Consider the following 9563-nt stretch of genomic DNA (forward strand, 5'->3'; position numbering starts at 1 on the left):
ATAGCAGGAAGATGCTTAATCCCTGGAAGAAATAGAAGAGGAAGACTGAAAAAGACGTGGTGGGCGACAGTTGATCAGGATATGGGTGTAAAAGGTATTCACGTTGATATGATACAAAAAAAGTTTGGAGGAATATAAATAGAAAGCTGACAAGAGGTAAGGCAAAGAGAGTAATAAAAATATTCCAGAAATAAAAGGAACCCTCTAACTAAACAAAACCTACCTAAATAATAAAAAATTAAAACAATGCCTACATATTAAAAAAAAGCATCACTAACAAAAGCAAACGTATTGGATTTAAAGTTACACATTCGCATATAAGTAGGATAATTACATACATATCACCAAAGGAAAAATACATAAGTAATTATATTTCTAATAAGTGCGACTCCCTGCATTATAGTATTCTATACGTAATACGTAGAAAAGTTTCTATCCTTTCGTCACAAAATGAGTTGACTTGACACAGCAAATACAATATGCAAAATTTATTTTTGATATTGAGGTTATTTTATTTTTACAAAGTAGTGGATAATTTCATAGTTATAGAACGGTTATTAGTATAGTAATTATAATATATTAGTATAGTAATTATAATATAGTATAGTAATTATAATATAGTATAGTAATTATAATATAGTATAGTAATTATAATAAATTTTATTTAGCAAATTAATTTATTCTTATTTGGGAGTCGGGAAATTGAGGTTATTTTTACAAAGGGATAAGGTAGATAAATTTAATAGTAATAGTGTAGCAATTATTATAGTAGTATAGATAGTAGTAATTATAATATAGTATAGCCTAGTAATAGTAGGTAGTGTAGTAATTATAATAAATTTTATTTTGGTGATATTGGTGGTACTGTAGGCATGTTACCTATTAATGTACTAAACGTGATAGCAGCGGAAAATGAGGAGCGGCTAGAGGAAATTCGTCTCGAAGTATTAGCAAGGCGCCAAATGCGAGATGAGAGCAATCCTTTCGCTATAAGAGATGTTCGATTTAAAGAGCTCTTTAGGTTAAATAAGGATATGGCACAATATGTGTATAATCGAATTGCACCCAATATGGTACAAACAAATAATCCTGTAGCCATTCCGTCCATACTAAAGTTTTTTGGATCCCTAAGATTTTATGCCACTGGGGCATATCAAAGAGTTGTTGGTCGTGGATTTGACATATCTATGTCTCAACAAAGTATGTCCAAAGCATTGGAAGAAGTTACGTCTGCAATTATTAATACACTGGCAAATGAATGGATATGTTTCCCAACAACTTTAGAATCCAAAAATCAAATAAAACAGGGATTTATGGAATCATTCAATTTCCCTGGAGTGATTGGAGCTGTAGATTGTACCCATGTGGAAATCCTAAGACCTGCAGTTGAGGAGCACAATTATTTAAATAGAAAAGGATACCACTCCAAAAACATTCAGTTGGTAAGTTTTTAATAGTTTTATTATTTCTAGACTAAGTTAATTTCCTTTCACTTTTTATTATGTGAATTGTGACATTTACTACTTATTTCAGGTATGTGACCATAGACTCAAAATTTTAAACATAAATTCAAGATATGCAGGTGCTACCCATGATGCATTTATATGGAGAAATTCAAGAGTGAGAACAGAATTGGAAAGTAATTATCAAAGGGGTATGTTAGGTGTTTTACTACAAACTGTATGATAAAATGTACTTTAAATCTAGGGTGCTTGGTAAAAGAAGTATAGTTGGTTCGCTAAACTCGGACACAACTGGCTAGTGATTTTAGTAAGTAATTTTGCCAATTTCGTAAAATTGGCAAAAAATAATTACTAAATAGTTAGTAATTTTGCAAATTTTGGCAAAATTGGCCAAAAACAAAAAAATTATCAACTAAAATCACTAGCCAGTTGTGTCTGAGTTTAGTGAACTGACTATATAAGTCATTTTAGTCAACTTTTCGGGAGAAACAAAAAGCGATAATTAATTGACATATCTACTACCAATTTTATCTACGGCCAAATAATTTTATTTATTTTATATTACAAATAATATTTTGACTTATCGTCAGTGATGTGACAATACTTCCTATATGCTTTTTCTGAGTTTTGTAAGAGACTAAAAACTATTTTTAGGGTCATCTGTTTTCATATGATATTTTTTGGACTTGTTTTGTAGTAAATTCAACTATTTATTTGCTACAAAATAAGTCAAAACTTACATGTGAAAACAGGAGGTGACCCTAAAAATGTTTTTTGTCTCTTCTATAAAACTCATGAAAAAGCAGATTTATTTATTTATTTATTTACGGGCGAACCCATTTTACAAAATAAGTACAATTTTAAAACAAGTACGATAATTTAAAAAAATACAATTAACATGTTAAAGGTTTAAAACAAAATAAAACATTTATAAGCTAAAAATTACAACACAATTAAGCATGAAAGTACACAGACAAATAATATAAATAATAAACATAAAAAGTAGGTACTTACATATCTAGATAGGAGGTATTGTCACATTACCAACTTTATACTCTTTTTACCGAACACTCTAGAAATTATATTTATTGCTTGCTAGGTGAAAGAAACAATTGGTTACTGGGTGATTCCGGGTATCCGCAAGAGCCATGGTTAATGACTCCTGTTGAAAACGCGTTGCCAGACACACCAGAGTATGCATATAATCAAGCACATATAAGAGCACGTAATTGCATTGAGAGATGTAATGGAGTGCTTAAAGGAAGATTCCTATGTCTCTCAAAAATATTAAGGTATTCTCCCGAAAAAGTTGGCAATATTGCCAATGCATGTGCTATTTTGCACAACATATGCATAAATGGTGGCATAGATAATGATTTGCCATTACATGATGGAAACCCCAATCCTGGAATTCCTATTCCTAACAACGGCTTGGTAAGAGCAGATGGTAATAATGTTAGACAAAACCTTATCAACACACATTTTAGATAGGATTAAGTTTGTCTTTTTGTATTTTAAGTGAATACTTCTTATCGTTCGGTGTGGAATTTTAGCGGGTGTAAAATCGTATTGCAACCATGCAAGTTCGGAAAAGCGACACCTGGTTTCTACGCTCTGCACTTTTATTCGCACTTTTAATTATATTGGCCAATCATATGGTCCTGGTTACTGGATAATTGTCAAGGCCATAGTCCAAAAAAATAATAAGAAGAAAAAATAAGATTTGGGTTGTTATTAAAACGGAAATAATTGTATGTAGTAAATAAAATTAGTTATTAAAATGCAGTACTGCAAGCAAAATACAATTAATTAAATTTACCTTTATATGATAATTGCATATCATATCAATATTGTGGAGCAATATATAATTTTTCTTCTTAAATGACAATAGGCATGAAATGAACATAAACACTGAAGGAAAAATAATCAGTTTTGCTGATGATACTGCTATTTTGTATAGTGCAGACACTTGGAAAGATTTAAAAAATAAAATTGAAGTAGATATGTTTAAAATAATTCAATGGTTCAGTTATAAAGGGTTGACAATTAACTTCGAAAAAACGTTTGTTATTCCATTTTGTAGTAATAAAGTATCACTACCATCTTTTAATCATATAAGCATCAATAACATGGAACGTAGCATAACGATTAAAATATCCAATACTATAAAATACCTAGGTATAATTATCGACTCGCATCTAAGGTGGGATAAGCATATGAACGAACTAATAAAATGTTTGAGAGCTATAGTTCCTAAATTTAAATGTATAAAATCAATAATCGATGTAAAGTACTTAAAAATACTATATCACTCACTTGTTGAGTCCAGAATTAGATACGGAATACTTGGCTGGGGTGGTGTATTAAAAACATACTTAAAAAAAATTGACATACTACAAAAGAGAATACTCAAAATAATATTACATAAAAAACGCACATACTCAAGTCATCTTCTATTTGTTGAAGCAAAAGTAATGGATACAAGAAAACTATATATGTATTGAATATTACTATATATCTATAACAAAAAACATATGCTTCATAAACTATGCCACCCCTATGAAACCCGTAATAAAACAAATAAAAATGTTAAAACTGAAAGTAGCAAAAAAAAATTAGGACAAAGATACATCCTTTATCAAGCTCCAAAAATATTTAATTCCTCTGAGATGTATAAAATATATATAACTACTCTCAACTCACCAGTGATGACCAGTGGTTAAATCAATATTTAAAAAATATATTAATTTAGATCGCGGCTATGTGCAAAATTTAATGGATTAAACAACTATTATCATTTTGTATGGTTTAATGAATATTATGTTCATTACATGAGTGTCATAACATTGAGGTGGGTATGTTTTCATCATCAGAATAAAAGAATAAATAAATAAAAAAAAATAATATAAATACGTTGTACAAATTGAAGTATAATTTTAATGTAGATGTAATTAGAATTTATTAATTATTTATATTTTATGTAACAGTACTCAACTATATTTTTAATGTATTACACCAGCGTTTCCCAACCGGTGGGTCGCGCGCGGATTTTAGGTGGGTCGCGGCGTGGCTCTTACAGTAGCCGAATAATGTACATTATATATCATCGTGGGTGAGGGATGGGTCGCGAATGTGAAAAAACATGAGAAGGTGGGTCGCCAGACATAAAAGGTTGGGAACCACTGTATTACACGATATACACACTATTTCCGTGCTCGACCATTTTTGGTTTTAACGGATAGTGCCAGATGTTTATTGTTTTATGTGTAAATAACATAATTATTGTAAAATTCTCATACGCTGTGAGCTCGTACGTAGAGGGGATATTTACAAAGTCGCGAGCGCCAGATAGTGACAAGTCTGTAAACATTTACCGGAAATTTGACATAAATGTCAAAGTGATTAATTTAAAATTAAAATTAAAATCATTAATTATAAAAAATATTAGTTGGTCAAAGCTGTGGTATATATTTTTACCTTAAATATACTTACGTTTTAAATGCTGAATTTAAGTTTTTTAATGTTCCGTAATATATAATTATAAATTAATCTGCGCCATCTACACGATAATTGTGAAAGTATCCGAAGTAAGAAATTCATATTTTATCAATGATTAGCAAAATCTTAAAAAAATCATTAATCAATTACAATTTAATTACTTTCTTGCGCTGTAAATATTAAGCGATAACAATTAAATAATAAATTTAAAAATTACCGGTGAAAGTTGAATTAGTAATCCGCCAGGAGCGACACCAGCGAAGCTCACAGCGTATACAGCTACATGTACATGCAAACTAATAAACATATTATTATATTATAATTTACGTCAATTTGACAATTTCAATTGACAATATGAATTATTTAAGAAAGTTGCAATATTTCTCCGCTATTCGCGCACGATCGTTTCGCGTATCCCTTCCAAGTACTCGCACACCGCGAATTGGGCATTTGTTACCTTGCGGTTATCCCCTGTGACCCCCGTACATAAAGGTATACTTATACAGTGTTATGTTCGTGTAAAACTCCCTTAACCATGAATGTAGGTTGGTACTACTGTCATCTGAACGACAGCGGTCACATACTTAATACTGCGATAGAAAATGGAAACCATGTGCATAATACTTTAAAATAAAGTATTTTACATCGAGTATTATTTCATTACAAATACTTACGTCCTTTAAGTACAAAGGACTTGACATTTGGCGACGAGGATAATGGATACAAATATTACAGACACTACATCAACTACAACGTTCCAACTACAGCCGGTACAAACACGAGTTCCTCGACTACAACTGCGATAGTTGCACCTGCTACAGCTCCAGTAATGTCTACACAAGTTTCTACATTCCAGTTTTCCGTTGAACCTTTTAACCAGACAGCTACAAAATGGTCCAGGTGGGTAAAACGGCTGGAAGGAGCATACAAAGTTTTTAAAATTCCAGAGGAAATGAAATTGCCCTATTTACTACATTACATGGGGTCGGAAGCATACGATACACTGTGCGATAAACTAGCTCCAGAGGTCCCTGAAGACAAGTCATATGAGGATACAGTTAAGTTAATGGATAATTTTTACAACCCTGCACCACTTGAAATTGCTGAAATATTTAGGTTTCAATCAAAAAGACAAGCAGAAGGCGAAAGTATACAAGAATACCTACATTCTCTACAGAAACTTGCCATAAACTGCAACTTTTCCACATATTTAAAAAGTGCTATACGAAATCAGTTTGTTTTTGGTTTACAGTCAAAGAGGATTCAAGCCAGACTATTAGAAACAAAGGGATTGGACTTGGACCGAGCCGTAGAAATTGCAGCAAGCATGGAAACTTCAGAAAAGGATAGTAATCAATTTTCTCACAACAATAATTACAATCAGGCTAGTATAAATGTTTTAAATGCGAAAGCAAAAAGTTTTCATAAAAATACAAACACTAGTAAATTTAATGATAATAATACAGTAAATAATCATAGTAGCTCTCCTAATAATACTTTTACAATGTCAAATAACCGTAATAGGGCTTGTTATAGATGCGGAGACACCTCGCATTTAGCCGATAAATGTAATAAAAAGCATTTAATCTGTAACTTTTGTAAAAACGTCGGACACATTCAAAAAGTTTGTTTAAAGGCACAACAAAATTCACACAGGCAAGTAAATTCAGTAAACTCTGCTCAAGAGGTCTTAGAAGTAAATGCTGGAAATTGCAAAGATAAATTTTTTATAAATTTAAAAGTGAATGGTAATATTTTAAATTTTGAAATTGATTCTGGCGCTGCTGTTACAATCATAAATAAAAATATATTTGAAAAATATTTTCCTGCATTACAATTACAAAAATCGGATGTTAAATTAACTACATACTGCAAAAATAATTTGAATGTTTTAGGTTTAGTTTCAGTGGAGGTTGAGCACCAGGAATTAAAGCACACTCTAAAGTTGTATGTGGTGGATGGTGATGGCTACTCACTGGTTGGTCGAGAGTGGATACATGCTCTGGAAATCAATTTACATCAGGTAAATACAATTCTACATGAAAATTTTGAAATTGCAACTTTGTTAGATAAATATAAACATTTATTTGAAAAGTCAGTTGGTGAAATAAAAGGGTTAGAGGCTGAAATTTATCTAAAACCTGGTACTAAAGCAAAATTTTGTAAGGCCCGTCCTGTAGCTTTTGCATTACGCCCTAAAGTTGAGGCAGAATTAGAGTCCTTAGTAAATCAGGGAGTCTTAAAGAAAGTAGCATTTTCGGACTGGGCAACTCCTATTGTTCCTGTAGTTAAACAAAATGGGGACATACGCATTTGTGGTGATTTTAAAATCACATTAAACCCTTGCATTGAAGTGGATGAATACCCTTTACCTACACCAGATGACCTACTTTCCCAATTAGCAGGTGGGGACAAATATACAAAAATAGATATTACGAAAGCTTACTTACACTTGCCAATAAAAGATGAAATGAAACATTTACTTACATTAAACACCCATAAAGGTTTATTTCAACCAAATCGATTAATGTTTGGAATTGCTAGTGCTCCTGCCAAATGGCAACGTTTAATGGAGCAAATGCTACAAGGAATAGATGGTATTTCAATATTTCAGGATGATATAAGAATTACAGCTCCAAATAATACCTTACATTTACAAAGACTTGAACAAGTTTTAAAGAAATTATCTGAACATAATTTACATATAAATTTGGATAAAAGCGAATTTTTCAAAGACGAGATTGACTACTGTGGATATAAGATGAGTAAAACGGGTGTGTCTACTAGTGCAGATAAGGTAACTGCAATTGCAAATGCTCCAATACCTACAAACAGAACTCAAGTTCGGAGTTTCTGTGGCCTAATTAATTATTACAGACGTTTTTTAAAAGATACTTCTACAATTTTACAACCATTAAATAATTTACTTAAAAAGAATGTCAATTTTAAATGGTCGAATACTTGTCAAACTGCGTTTGACAAAGCAAAAAAACTCATTTGTTCTAGAAATGTTTTATGTCACTATGACCCAAATTTACCATTAGTCCTAGCAACTGATGCATCACCCTATGGGGTAGGTGCAGTACTTTCACATATCTTTTCAGATGGTACAGAGAGACCCTTACAGTTTGCTTCTCAAACTCTTACTACTACACAGCAAAGGTACTCACAAATAGACAAAGAAGCTTACAGCATAATTTTTGGAGTAAAAAAATTTTACAATTATTTATGTGCTAGGAAATTTACTTTGCTCACTGATCATAAACCGTTAGTTCAAATTTTTGCACCTGATAAAAGCCTACCAGTTTTAAGTGCAACAAGAATGCAACATTATGCAATTTTCTTACAAGGTTTGAATTATGACATTCGTTACAAAAATACAGATTCTCATCTCAATGCTGACGCACTTTCACGTCTACCTATAAAATCAGAACAAAATTTCACACATGATGAGCCAGATATTTTTGAAATAAATCAAATTGAAACTTTGCCTACAAATATTAGAGATCTAGCTTTTCATACAAAAAATGATCATACCTTAAAAAAATTACTTGTTGGGTTAAAAACAGGAAAACCTGTTGATAAACGATTTAGCTTCAATATAAATCAAGCTGAATTTTCATTACAATCTGATGTTATTATGAGAGGACAAAGAGTAGTTATACCTACTAAATTGAGAAATAAAATTTTGACAGAATTACATACTGCACATTTTGGAATAGTTAGAATGAAATCTTTAGCTCGTAGTTATTGCTGGTGGCCTCACATAGACCAGGATATTGAGTCACTTTGTAAAAATTGTTTAGAGTGCAATAAGCACAAGAACAACCCAATTAAAGATAATTCTCATATATGGGAGCCACCAAAATTTTGTTTTGAACGAGTGCATGCTGATTACGCTGGACCTTTCAATGGAGGTTATTATTTTATATTGGTAGATTCCTTCAGTAAATGGCCTGAAATTCATTTTACAAAAAATACTACTACAAAAACTACTATTGAAATTTGCCGAAAAATTTTTACAACTTTTGGTATTCCTAAAGTTTTTGTTACAGACAATGGTAGACAATTTGACTCTCATGAGTTTAGAACTTTTATGAAAGATAATGGAATTACACAAAAATTTACTGCACCCTACCATCCTGCAACTAATGGACAGGGAGAGAGATATGTCCAAATACTAAAAAAATGTTTAAGGGCTATGCGAAGTGAGGGAAATGACAGGGAGTTTGAATTATGTAAGCTACTTATGCAATACCGCAGAAGCCCACATACAGTTACAGGTAAAAGTCCCTCAGAACTTATGTTAGGAAGACAAATAAGGAATAGATTAGATTTACTTAAACCTTCATGTAGTGATAGAGTTACCTATACTGATATGAGTCTAAGAAACTTTGATATAGGAACTAGGGTTTCCGTGAGGGATTATTTTCATTCTAAATGGCAATTTGGCATTATTGTACTCAGATTAGGGTTATTGCATTATTTAATTCAGTTAGATGATGGTAGAACATGGAAACGTCATGTAGACCAAATACGGCAAATTGGGGAATATACTCCATCTCAAAATAATCCAACATGTTACATTCCGGATACCATTAC

This window comes from Diabrotica virgifera, chromosome 1 (genome assembly GCF_917563875.1).
Source record: "Diabrotica virgifera virgifera chromosome 1, PGI_DIABVI_V3a".
Classification (NCBI taxonomy): domain Eukaryota; kingdom Metazoa; phylum Arthropoda; class Insecta; order Coleoptera; family Chrysomelidae; genus Diabrotica; species Diabrotica virgifera.